The sequence below is a fragment of the Pelobates fuscus genome, chromosome 7, assembly GCF_036172605.1.
Source record: "Pelobates fuscus isolate aPelFus1 chromosome 7, aPelFus1.pri, whole genome shotgun sequence".
Lineage (NCBI taxonomy): Eukaryota > Metazoa > Chordata > Amphibia > Anura > Pelobatidae > Pelobates > Pelobates fuscus.
In genome coordinates this window covers 44932048-44944507 of record NC_086323.1, presented here as the reverse complement: position 1 = coordinate 44944507, position 12460 = coordinate 44932048, and positions in this window count along the sequence as shown.

The window sequence follows — 12460 nt, the reverse complement described above, 5'->3', positions numbered from 1 at the left end:
AGAGGGGAGGGGGGAGAGTAAGAAGAGGGGAGGGGGGACAGTAAGAAGAGGGGGGGACAGTAAGAAGAGGGGGGGGTGTAAGAAGAGGGGAGGGGGGAGAGTAAGAAGAGGGGAGGGGGGAGAGTAAGAAGAGGGGAGGGGGGAGAGTAAGAAGAGGGGAGGGGGGAGAGTAAGAAGAGGGGAGAGTAAGAAGAAGGGGGGAGTAAGAAGAGGGGAGGGGGGAGTAAGAAGAGGGAAGAGAGGGAGTAAGAAGAGGGAAGAGAGGGAGTAAGAAGAGGGGAGGGGGGATAATAAGAGGGGGGGAGTAAGAAGAAGGGGGAAGTAAGAAGGAGGGGTGATAAGAAAAAGAGGGGGGTAAGAAGAAGAAGAAGGGGGAGTAAGAACAAGAGTGGGGAGTAATTAGAAGAAGGGGGTAAGAAGAAGAAGGGGGTAAGAAGAAGAGGGGGGTAAGAAGAAGAAGGGGGAGTAAGAAGAAGAGGGGGGAGTAAGAAGAAGAAGGGGGGTAAGAAGAAGATGGGGGGTAAGAAGAAGAATGGGGTAAGAAGAAGAAGGAGGGGGTAAGAAGAAGAAGAGGGGGTAAGAAGAAGTAGGAGGGTTAAGAAGAAGAGGGGGTAAGAAGAAGTAGGAGGGTTAAGAAGAAGAAGGGGGGAGTAATAAGAAGAAGGGGATAAGAAGAACAAGGGGGGGAGTAAGAAGAACACAGGGAGGAGGGGGGGTAAGAAGAACACAGGGGGTGAGAACACACAGAGGGAGGAGTGAGAAGAACACAGGGAGGGTGGAGGGGGGATGAGAAGAGCACAGGGAGGGTGGGTGAGTGTGAGAAGAGACTGCTAGGGGAGGGTGGGGGAGAGGAGAGACCACTAAGGGGCAGGGGAGAGCTCGAAGGGACAGCTCTATAGGACAGGGGGCAAGACAGGGAGCTCTTTAACACTACGCGCACACACACACACACAATGCATCCCTATACATACACAGAAACACACAATGCACCCCTATACATACACAGAAACACAATGCATCCCTATACATACACAGAAACAGAACATGCTTCCCTTACACACAGAGAAACACACAATGCATCCATTACACACACACACAATGCAACCCTTACACACAAAGACAATGCATCATTTGCACACATACACAGAAACATACAATGCAAACCCTTACACACACATGCAAACACACACACTGTTTTTCTTACATACACACAGAAACACAATGCATCTCTTACACTCAATGCACACACATACAGACACACACCTTGCATCCCTTATGCATACAAACACAGATTCACACAATGCATCCCTCACAAACAACCAGAAACACATAATACATCCCTTATACACAAATACACACTGCTTCCACTACACACAAACACACTGCATCACCTGCACAAACTGGTATCCCTATACACTACATACCATAAGCACACATATGAGATAACACATAACACATCCCCTACACACTCCACTCCCTGTGAGCGAGCTCATGGGTGGGTGGAACATATAAGTGGACTTATGAGTGGGCCTTATGGGCATACTCACCATCAGGCACTGGGGCCCAGACCTTGAGCTGTGTAAGAGGCCCCCCAAAAATGGAGCTGCTTCCAATTCTCCCAGAACGTTGAATTTTGTGACCACAGTTGCAAACAGCCTCCAGAGGTCCTGTTCTACACCAGACCAGTGGAGCCAAACTGCAGCCCATCATCATCCTCATCTAATTGTAAGTAGGCAATCTAGTATATTATTAGTGACACTAATCTATAATTTACCTCACATTAAAGGGACACTATAGCTTAATGAAGTGGTTCTGGTGTCTATAGCTGGTCCCTGCAGGCTTTTTAATGTAAACACACACTGTGTGCAGCACTGGCGTTAGTTCATATGGCAGATCATATGGGTGGGGCATTGTGATGTCACATGGGGGGGGGGGCGGCAAATTTATATTTTGTCTAGGGCGGCAAAAATCCTTGCACCGGCTCTGATCCTGGGCAGGTGCACCAGTCTACTGGTGACCCACAGGAGGGGAGTGCACTGATTGCACTGCACTCTCCTCCTGCCCAGACCCGTCTTGACTGCAGTGCAAGTGCCCTCTGCCCCTAATTTACAGTGGCTCACACTCACAACAAGCAGTGCCTAGAGCCCTTTGCAGAGACGGAAACAAAGAGGTTCTGCGGCAGCTGGCCGTCCTGCAAGCATTACATTAAACAGCTGTTACCCATGCAGCCACAGATGGCGTTGTGCTGGGAGACTGTGATTACTCTTCACTTCCTCCCAGCCTACAGAGCAGCACATGGGGGAGAGAGGAGGAGGCATGATTTAATCTTGAATAAATCCTCTAAGCAAACCTTTATAAATTTGGGGGGATCAGCTCTGTTTCCACAGTTTATTGGTGTTTACTCTCATCTCTGTATTAATATTGAGGGATGTCTAAGTAGTAACATCAGTGTGTGTCAGCAGGGCCAGCCGTTAGGGTGGGCAAGCTGTGCGGTCACGCAGGGTGCCATGACAACAGAGGCGCCCGGCGGCCAACACAGCTCACAAGTTGGGTACACCAGCATATTTAATTTAAACGATTCGCTGGTGGTCCACTGGTGCGCACCAGCAGTAGGTGCAGTCAGATCATATCCTCTCCCTCGCGGTTCCGGCGCTCAGTTAGTGAGTCAGAGCACAGGCTCAGAGATTCTCAGCCTGTGCTCTGACAACATTGAAAGTCAGAGCCGTGAAGGAGCGGGTATGGCAAAGAGCTACTGATTAGCATAACATCAATATCCGTTATAAAACCAGAAAAAGGTGGGCATGGATGGTGAACTGATTTTGGTGGCGCAATGGGCCACTTGACTGGTTTTGCCCCCCAGGCCTAAGGCTGCCAGCCCTCCCCTGAATACCACAGAGAATGGTCAAGGGATAGCCGAGGTCAAGGAAGCCAGAAATACACAATACCGTAAAACAAGCCAAGTCAGGAAAGTCAGAAATCAGAGTAGTCAGGAATAGCCAAGGTCAAAATAACGGGAATAGCAATAACAGGAACAGAAAACGCACTCTCGGGAACCAGGACAGGAAACCACGACAGGGCAAACAACTGGAAAGCTTCAGGGATTTAAATATCCCTCCTTAGACTGTAATTGGTCAGAGGGTGACCTCTGACCCCAGAACGTGCGTCGGCGTCGTGACGTCACATGCACGTTTGTGTGACCCTGGGGGGTGGAGTCATTGATGGCCGCGACCGCATGGTCAGCGCAATCTTTATTTCGGGTAGGCTGCCAGGAGGACCTGGTGGAGCGGCTTCCGACTCGCCTCTGAGCAGGTAAGCTCAGTCTGTCGGCGCGTTCATGCCGGTCAGGCAGGATCGCACCTCGCTGCCAGCCATGGGGCGTGACATTTAGTTTGTCCCCTGTTCCAGCTAGGAAGCGGTCCTTGGCGGAGGTACCCAGTCGGGGTACAGGGAGCTCCGTTACAATCTTTATAGCAGCAAGTCCTATGGGGTGTTTCCAGTATGCAGTGGATAGTACCTACCAAAAGTGGTGCCATTAAGAGTTACCGATGAACCTGACTCTGGGTCATGAGCGACCAAGGCTCATTGATGCACATGAGGACAGAAGGCTAGCCCGTCTGGACCGATCACACAGAAGAGTTACTGTAGCTCAAATTGCTGAAAAACTTAATGATGGCCATGAAAGAAAGGTGTCAGAACACAGAGCATCTCAGTTTGCCGAGTATGGGGCTCCATAGCTGCAGGCCAGTCAGAGGGACCGTGATGACCCCTATTCACCTCTAAAAGCAATGGAGATGTGAGCATAAGAACAGGACCACAGCGCAATGGAAGAAGGTTGGCTGGTCTGATAAATCATGTTTTCTTTCACATCATTTGGATGGTCGGTGCTTGTGTATTGTTCAGGAATGGTTTAAGCAGGGGTCAAGTCCTAGGGAATAAATTGTGGGAATTCACCCAAGATTCCCCCTCCCCAATAATATATACTTGTGTATATAGAATGCCAAATAATAGCTGCTCACCGGTCTTGTTAAAATCCAAAAGTTTTATTCAATCATATTTAAAATCTGTGACCAACGTTTCAGTCCCCGCTCGGGACTTTCCTCAGGGTCAGACAAAAAATGATAGGACAACACATAGTACTTGCAATGTATGTCAATATATAGCCATAACAATAATTAAGAGTGACTCACCCAGGTGCATGGTGTCCTCGGCGTTTCCGCCGTATGTACTTCCGGGTGTGCGCATTAGGTCTCAGCCCAGCTCCACCCCTTTCCCCTACATGTCGGGGAGCCTGTAAATCAATGGGGGGGGGGGGGTGCGGCATATCAACCGCGCGTGTAGCGTCGGCTATGCTTCCGGGTGTGCGCGAGCACTCAACCCGTTGCTCCACCCTCAGAAATGCACGTGACTCATATCGTCACATGACGCGTGCCGTGTTGGTAACCGGCAAGTGGGGCGTTGCTAAGCAACGTAATGCGGACAATCCGCCGATAGTGCATAGTAGAAACTCCATGTGTGAGTTGTATGAGTGAATATATGTGGATGAAAAAATGAGATATTATAAATGTAATATGACATGAAAAAAGAAACCCTGTAGAGGTTTATCTTGTGAAGGCATATGGCATATTTGTATGGTGCCACTAGAAACACATACCAATAATGTAACTAGTGTATATCATATTAAAGTGCTATAGAAGATACTACACCAGGTAGTTTTTAAAGTGGTGACGTGCAATAAATAAAGTGCAAAAAAATGGTGCAAAGAACATGCAAAAAACTATTGTGCAATACATATGTGAGAGAAATATCACTACACTTGACGTCATAGCCATTATACAACTTATCAATGAAGACTTAAAGAAGTAAATATATGTCTACAAACCCCTGTAAGGGTAATAGCCTATATGTCTGTGGCGAAACCAACCTCGCCACTGGGCCCTGGAGAAGCCTGTTTGCTAGCCTCCTACCTACTGACTATGGCCCCTGGGTTATTTGGGGCATATTGTACTGTATATTGCTGCTACTGGCCCTTTTAACAGCATCTATGGACATATTGGGACTTTTGGGACTACTGTCCCTTTAAGACTGTGAAGCATATTCGAGTGTACTGCCTGTAATATTATATATGTATTTATAGATGTGTTAAGTGTATCCTGGGTGATTTGTATGCAACATTCATCTGATTGTTCGGTAGAATCACTCCATTCAGTATATTGAGTGAAACTACCGAACAACCAGACCACCCAGGAATGAGTGTGCCTCCAATTACCGTTTGCAACAATGTTGCAAACAGGTAATTGGCAATCAGTGCAGTGTGGTCTTTGTCCTCTGGGTGGCCGCCATTCGGGAAACAAACACGTGGCGGCGGCCATCTTAAACTACCGAACAGCGGTGTTTTGCCGTCGAGTGTCTGGAACTAAAATCGGACACTTGACTAGGCAAACACCGCTGAGACCTCCATACTTCCAGAAATTCGTATGGAAACTACCGAATGACCCGCCGTTCGGTAGAAAGAGCCCCATAAACAAGGGAATTCATTCAAACCCTCTCCAGGCTCTATAACACAGGCAATTCGCCTGTTTTCATTCCCTTGTTTGTGACCGACCGCAGGGCCAAAATGCATGGAACTGTTTTCGGATACTTTACCCATGCGGTCGGTCAAATCTTTGGAACCCCATATCTCACGAACCATTCATCCGAATTACTTGAAGTTTGGATATGTTGTCCCCCTGAATAAGGGCTATCCAGCGATGCTGGATTTAAAGGTGTACCCCCGGGTTTTGGGGTACATCCAGAACTTGGCTGAAAAAGTGTACCGGATAATTGAGTTTAATGTTATCTGAGGGGAGGGGATGTGTGGGCTGAACCATGTATGTGATTGGTTATTTTATGCCTCCCCCTGGGTGTGGCCTGTATGTGGATTAGTGTAATAAAAGCCAGGCTGGATGAGCCAGTCCAGAGTTCCTGTTTTAACCTCAAAGTGATGTGTCGTCTCATTATTGGGGGAAGGATTTATTGTATGCTGTTCCAGTTGACTGCTAGGGGTACAAGCCTATTCGTATGGTTCCTATTCAATGGTCTACAGCATTCATACGCTTGGGAGAATTTAAAAGGTTTCTCGGATTCGGTGATTGTGGTGTCTGCCAGAGTGCTTGGAGTCCTCAGGAAGCGCTAGGAGCATCCATTAACGGAGGTACCAAGTCGGGGTGCCAGGTGATCCGTTACATTGGTGGCAGCGGTGGGATGGCGTCCTAGTGCGAGGTAAAGCAGCTCGGAGACACAGTACGTTTGGATTTACAAATTGAGGGCAACGCTAGCAGTCGTGCAGCGCCCCTGGGAGCAGACTAGTATGGAAGGTTCTGGCTCTGGAGATGATTGGCTGGCCGAGGTGAGGCAGCGAGTGGCCGAGTATGGGGATGATATACCCATGGAGACACGCCGGGTGATCTGGAACCAGGTCATGGCTGAGCGAAACACAAGGCTGGACCGAGAATTCCGGTTGGCGAAAGAGAGGAAGTATGCTCAGCAGCAGGAGCGTTACAGCAGCCGAGTAGAGGCTGCATCCGAGGAGGTTAGCCGTCTTTCCCTGAGGCGGCGGGAGGAACCCGAAGTGGGGGTCCTCATAGACTGGTCCTGTGAGGAACCACAACAGGCAGGTAGAGATGGGACCAAGGTCTCTCCACCGGGCCCACCGGGATGCTGGGCAGCCGGCCCAGATCCCCAGCAGCAGCCAGAGTTGCCAGGTGGGGAAGCAGGTGGCCCTTACTCACAAATGTTGAGGGGCCTCACGGATTGGTCCTGGGAAGACCCACAGATGGCAGGTGGAGATGGGACTGCGGTCTCTCTACCGGCCCTACAGGGATGCTGGGCAGTCGGCCCAGATCCCCAGCGGCAGTGTGCGTTACAGGGAGCTGAAAGTGCCGTTCTTGCTCCCCAGCGGCAGTCTACGGTGCAGGGAGTGGAGCCTGTTATCCCCTCTCCCCAGCGGTTGAAGGTGTGTAAGGGAGAGGAGTTTGTTACCCCCTCTCCCCACCGACAACCTAACCCACCAAGGGGAGACAGTAAACCCCTCACCAGCGCAGATGGGACCGTGGTCTCTGTGCCCAAGTTACAGGGAGCTGAAGGGGCCATCCTTGCTCCCCAGCTGCAGGTTACAGTTCAGAGAGAGGAGCTTGTTACACCCTCTCTCCAGCGGCAGCCTAACCCACCAAGGGGAGACCGTAAGCCCCACACCAGCGCCGATGGGACCGGGGTCTCTGCGCCCAAGTTACAGGGAGCTGAAGGGGCCGTCCTCCCTCCCCAGCGGCAGTGTGATTTGTTGGGAATTGGGAGCCCAGTCTCCATTCCCCAGCGGCAGTGTGAATTGCAGGGAATTGGGAGCCCAGTCTCCATTTCCCAGCGGCAGGCTGAGTTACAGGGGGCAGAGGTAGTGGGTCCTATCCCCCAGCAGCAGAGTGATATGCCGGGAATGCAGTGTGAAGTGCAGGGAGAGGAGAGCAGCGTCCTCCCTCCCCAGCGGAAGGCTGAGTTACAGGGGGCAGAGGTAGTTGGTCCTACCCCCCAGCAGCAGCGTGATTTTTTGGGAATAGAGAGCCCAGTCTCTATTCCCCAGCAGCAGGACACTGAATTGGGAGGAGAGACAGTCGGTCTCCCTCCACAAAGACTGAAAGTAGGCATGGGAGAGGAGATTGTTACCACCTCTCCCCAGCGGCGGATCATCAATGGGCAGAGTGTTCTAATGGGAGAGGAGCTGGTTACCACCTCTCCCCAGCGGCAGCTTAATGTACCAGGGGGAGACTGTAAGCCCACACCTGTGCAGATGGGACCGTGGTCTCTGCACTTCCAGCACAGGGGGTAGGGACGGTCGGTCCTGCCCCCCCACAACAGGGCTGTTTAGCCAAAGGGGAGACAGTCTGTCTCCAGCAGCAGAGCTGTGTAACTAAAGGGGAGACAGTCGGTCTCCAGCAGCAGAGCTGCGCAGCTAAAGGGGAGACAGTCGGTCTGCAGCAACCAGGCTCCATCCAGACTACTCCTGTAGTAGTGCTGGCACCAGGGCAGAGTACCGCTGGTCTCTGCCCACTCAGCAACCCACCAAAACAGCCTACCAGTCCCCCACACAGCCGGGGTGAGGCACCTGGACCTGGACAAGTTTTTCCATTACTCAGGTGTAGTAACCATTTATTGTGGGTGGGCTGTACTGCTGTTTCTGTTTTGTGGGTGGGCTGCTGGACTAACAAGGGCACTGACCGGCAAGAGGTCAGGTACCCTGTTAGTCTGTTTGGAAAAGGGGAGAAATGTGGCGAAACCAACCTCGCCACTGGGCCCTGGAGAAGCCTGTTTGCTAGCCTCCTACCTACTGACTATGGCCCCTGGGTTATTTGGGGCATATTGTACTGTATATTGCTGCTACTGGCCCTTTTAACAGCATCTATGGACATATTGGGACTTTTGGGACTACTGTCCCTTTAAGACTGTGAAGCATATTCGAGTGTACTGCCTGTAATATTATATATGTATTTATAGATGTGTTAAGTGTATCCTGGGTGATTTGTATGCAACATTCATCTGATTGTTCGGTAGAATCACTCCATTCAGTATATTGAGTGAAACTACCGAACAACCAGACCACCCAGGAATGAGTGTGCCTCCAATTACCGTTTGCAACAATGTTGCAAACAGGTAATTGGCAATCAGTGCAGTGTGGTCTTTGTCCTCTGGGTGGCCGCCATTCGGGAAACAAACACGTGGCGGCGGCCATCTTAAACTACCGAACAGCGGTGTTTTGCCGTCGAGTGTCTGGAACTAAAATCGGACACTTGACTAGGCAAACACCGCTGAGACCTCCATACTTCCAGAAATTCGTATGGAAACTACCGAATGACCCGCCGTTCGGTAGAAAGAGCCCCATAAACAAGGGAATTCATTCAAACCCTCTCCAGGCTCTATAACACAGGCAATTCGCCTGTTTTCATTCCCTTGTTTGTGACCGACCGCAGGGCCAAAATGCATGGAACTGTTTTCGGATACTTTACCCATGCGGTCGGTCAAATCTTTGGAACCCCATATCTCACGAACCATTCATCCGAATTACTTGAAGTTTGGATATGTTGTCCCCCTGAATAAGGGCTATCCAGCGATGCTGGATTTAAAGGTGTACCCCCGGGTTTTGGGGTACATCCAGAACTTGGCTGAAAAAGTGTACCGGATAATTGAGTTTAATGTTATCTGAGGGGAGGGGATGTGTGGGCTGAACCATGTATGTGATTGGTTATTTTATGCCTCCCCCTGGGTGTGGCCTGTATGTGGATTAGTGTAATAAAAGCCAGGCTGGATGAGCCAGTCCAGAGTTCCTGTTTTAACCTCAAAGTGATGTGTCGTCTCATTATTGGGGGAAGGATTTATTGTATGCTGTTCCAGTTGACTGCTAGGGGTACAAGCCTATTCGTATGGTTCCTATTCAATGGTCTACAGCATTCATACGCTTGGGAGAATTTAAAAGGTTTCTCGGATTCGGTGATTGTGGTGTCTGCCAGAGTGCTTGGAGTCCTCAGGAAGCGCTAGGAGCATCCATTAACGGAGGTACCAAGTCGGGGTGCCAGGTGATCCGTTACAATGTCTAAAATCAAAAATAATAAAATCAAACTGGTACAGTTTAAGGGAGCTAAATAAATGAGTAATAAGGAATGCTTTCATTCAAACCCCTAGGGGCCACCGTGTTCTACATACCCCATGTAGAAGGTATAGAGGCCATGCGACAGGTCCTGTGTAACTCCTTAGTCTACCATGGTCCACCTATAGAGTTCGTTTTGGAGTTACTATCTCTAATCCTCCACAACAATCATTTCAGATTCGAGGAACAATGGTACCTCCAGGTGGCGGGAACATCGATGGGGTCATCGGTAGCCCCAATGTATGCAAATGCATTCATGTACGTATATGAAATGGAACACATTTTATCGACATATGGGGATTCCATAATAGCATACTACCGCTACATAGATGACCTGCTCATAATCTGGAGGGGCACACAAGTGGAGGCACAACAAATGGTATCCGCATTGAACCACCTTCCATCACCTATCAGGTTTACAGCCAATATAAGTGCAGATAGGGTACAATACCTCGATTTGGAGTTAACCTGGGGGCAGAATGAGATTGAGTATTCTTTATACTCAAAGCCTACCGATCGAAACACCCTCCTGCATGCCCACAGTGCACACCCCATTGCACTCAAAAAATCGATACCTAAGGCACAATTCCAACGGGTCATCCGCAACAATTCAAACCCAGATAGGATGGAAGTGCAATTGGATACCATGTCCCAGAAGTTTGCAAACAGAGGCTATGAAAGCCGGGTACTCCAGGATGCTCTCAATATGGCTAGGACAGCTACGGATAAAGAAAAAGCACAACCCACACAGAGGATGGTGTTCCCCATGACGTTCCACAATTCTTCACATCAGATTTCAACAGTGATTAAAGAAAATTGGAAGATGGTGGCTACTGACAACCTGCTCCCGAAGATCTTTAAGGAACCACCGATGATCTGCTATAGACACAATAGAAATCTACGTGACATATTGGTGCATACGGATCCGGTCGCCAGTTACTCTAAGACAACCAAGAGCAACATACGAGGATGCATCCGCTGCCTTGGTTGTGTGACATGTGGACATATGATTCCATCAAAAAAATTCAATCATCCACATACTAACAGAGTTTATGATATCAAGCACACCATCACTTGTAGAACTTCCCACGTTATTTACAAACTTATGTGCCCATGTGGTCTCTATTACGTGGGAAAAACAGAGACACAATTATGTGAACGCATTAGGGGTCACCGTTCCAGTATTAGGTTAGCCTACAGGTATGGACTTACTGACAAGCCCGTGGCCAAGCAATTTTTTGACAAAGGACACCCTCTATCCTCCCTCAAATTCGTGGGTATAGACCACATTCCCCCTCCCAAGAGAGGTGGAAATAGAGGCAAAATGTTGCTTCAGAAAGAAGCATTCTGGATACATCAGTTAGACACGGTGGCCCCTAGGGGTTTGAATGAAAACATTCCTTATTACTCATTTATAGTGATGTACCGAACTGTCCGCCGGCGAACAGTTCCCGGCAAAATTAGCGTGTTCGCGTTCGCCACGGCGGGCGGACACATGCGCAGTTCGATCCGCCCCCTATTCGTCATCATTGGGCAAACTTTGACCCTGTGCCTCTCGGTCAGCAGACACATTCCAGCCAATCAGCAGCACTCCCTCCCTTCCACACCCTCCAACCTCCCTCCCAGCATCCATTTTCGATTCATTCGGAAGATGCATGCTTAGTGAGAGGAGGGAAAGTTTAGCTGCTGCTGATTAGATAGGGACATTGATAGCTAGGCTAGGGTATTCAGTGTCCACTACAATCCTGAAGGACTCATCTGATCTCTGCTGTAAGGACAGCACCCCAAAAAGCCCTTTTTAGGGCTATAACATCAGGCTGCTTTTTTTTTTTTTTTTTTTTTTCCTGTGTAATGTAATTGCAGGTGCCTGCCTGCCAGCTTCTGTGTGAGGTTCACATTGGATACTGTGCCTACTTGCCCAGTGCCACCACTCATATCTGTTTTAACAATAGGTTAAGCTTTACATTTAAAATAAATATTTTTTTTTCACTGTAATAGAAGAGCAGTTGTCTGCCTGCCAGCTTCTGTGTGAGGTTCACACAGGGATGGACTGACAGCCTTCTGGGCCCCCGGACAAAATATTAAAGGAGCACTATAGTGCCAGGAAAACAAAGTCGTTTTTCTGGCACAATAGGGTCATTAGGTTCCCCCAACCTGCTGGGCTGAAGGGGTTAACCTGTGAATGTGTAGGGCAGAGGTAGGCAACCTACGGCACTAGTGCCATGCACGGCACTCGAGGTGTCTTTGCACGGCACTCAAGGCTGCTAGAGACAAATAGGCTCTGGCCTATCAAGAGTCCCAGTAAAACTTCAGATATCTGCTAATCCGAAAAGGTGGTGAAGGACAATCCTCAATTTATACATTGCAGCACGTAGAGGAAGTGATCTCAGATCACTTCCTCCCAGCACTTGTGAATGGGAATCCACACTGTAGTAGAGCAGCTCGCAGTTGCTGTTGCAGCTCCTGTCCTTGACATGTACCTGGCCAGTCTGGTCCCCACTGGAACCCAGGGAAGCCACCCACACTGCTAGATATACACAGGAATGCAGAATCCTGCATTCCTGTGTAATCCCTCATACAAATAGTACGGACAGCCCACACACAAACATACACATAATCTGCACAAACGCAACACCACTAACAATCCACATACATGCACACAACCCCACATGCAGTCTCTCACATGCAATACCTCAAACAGCCCCCACACATACTACCAAACACACAATGTGACATATCCATTCACACAATTCCACAAGCAGCCCCCATACACAACTCACATGTGTCATATGT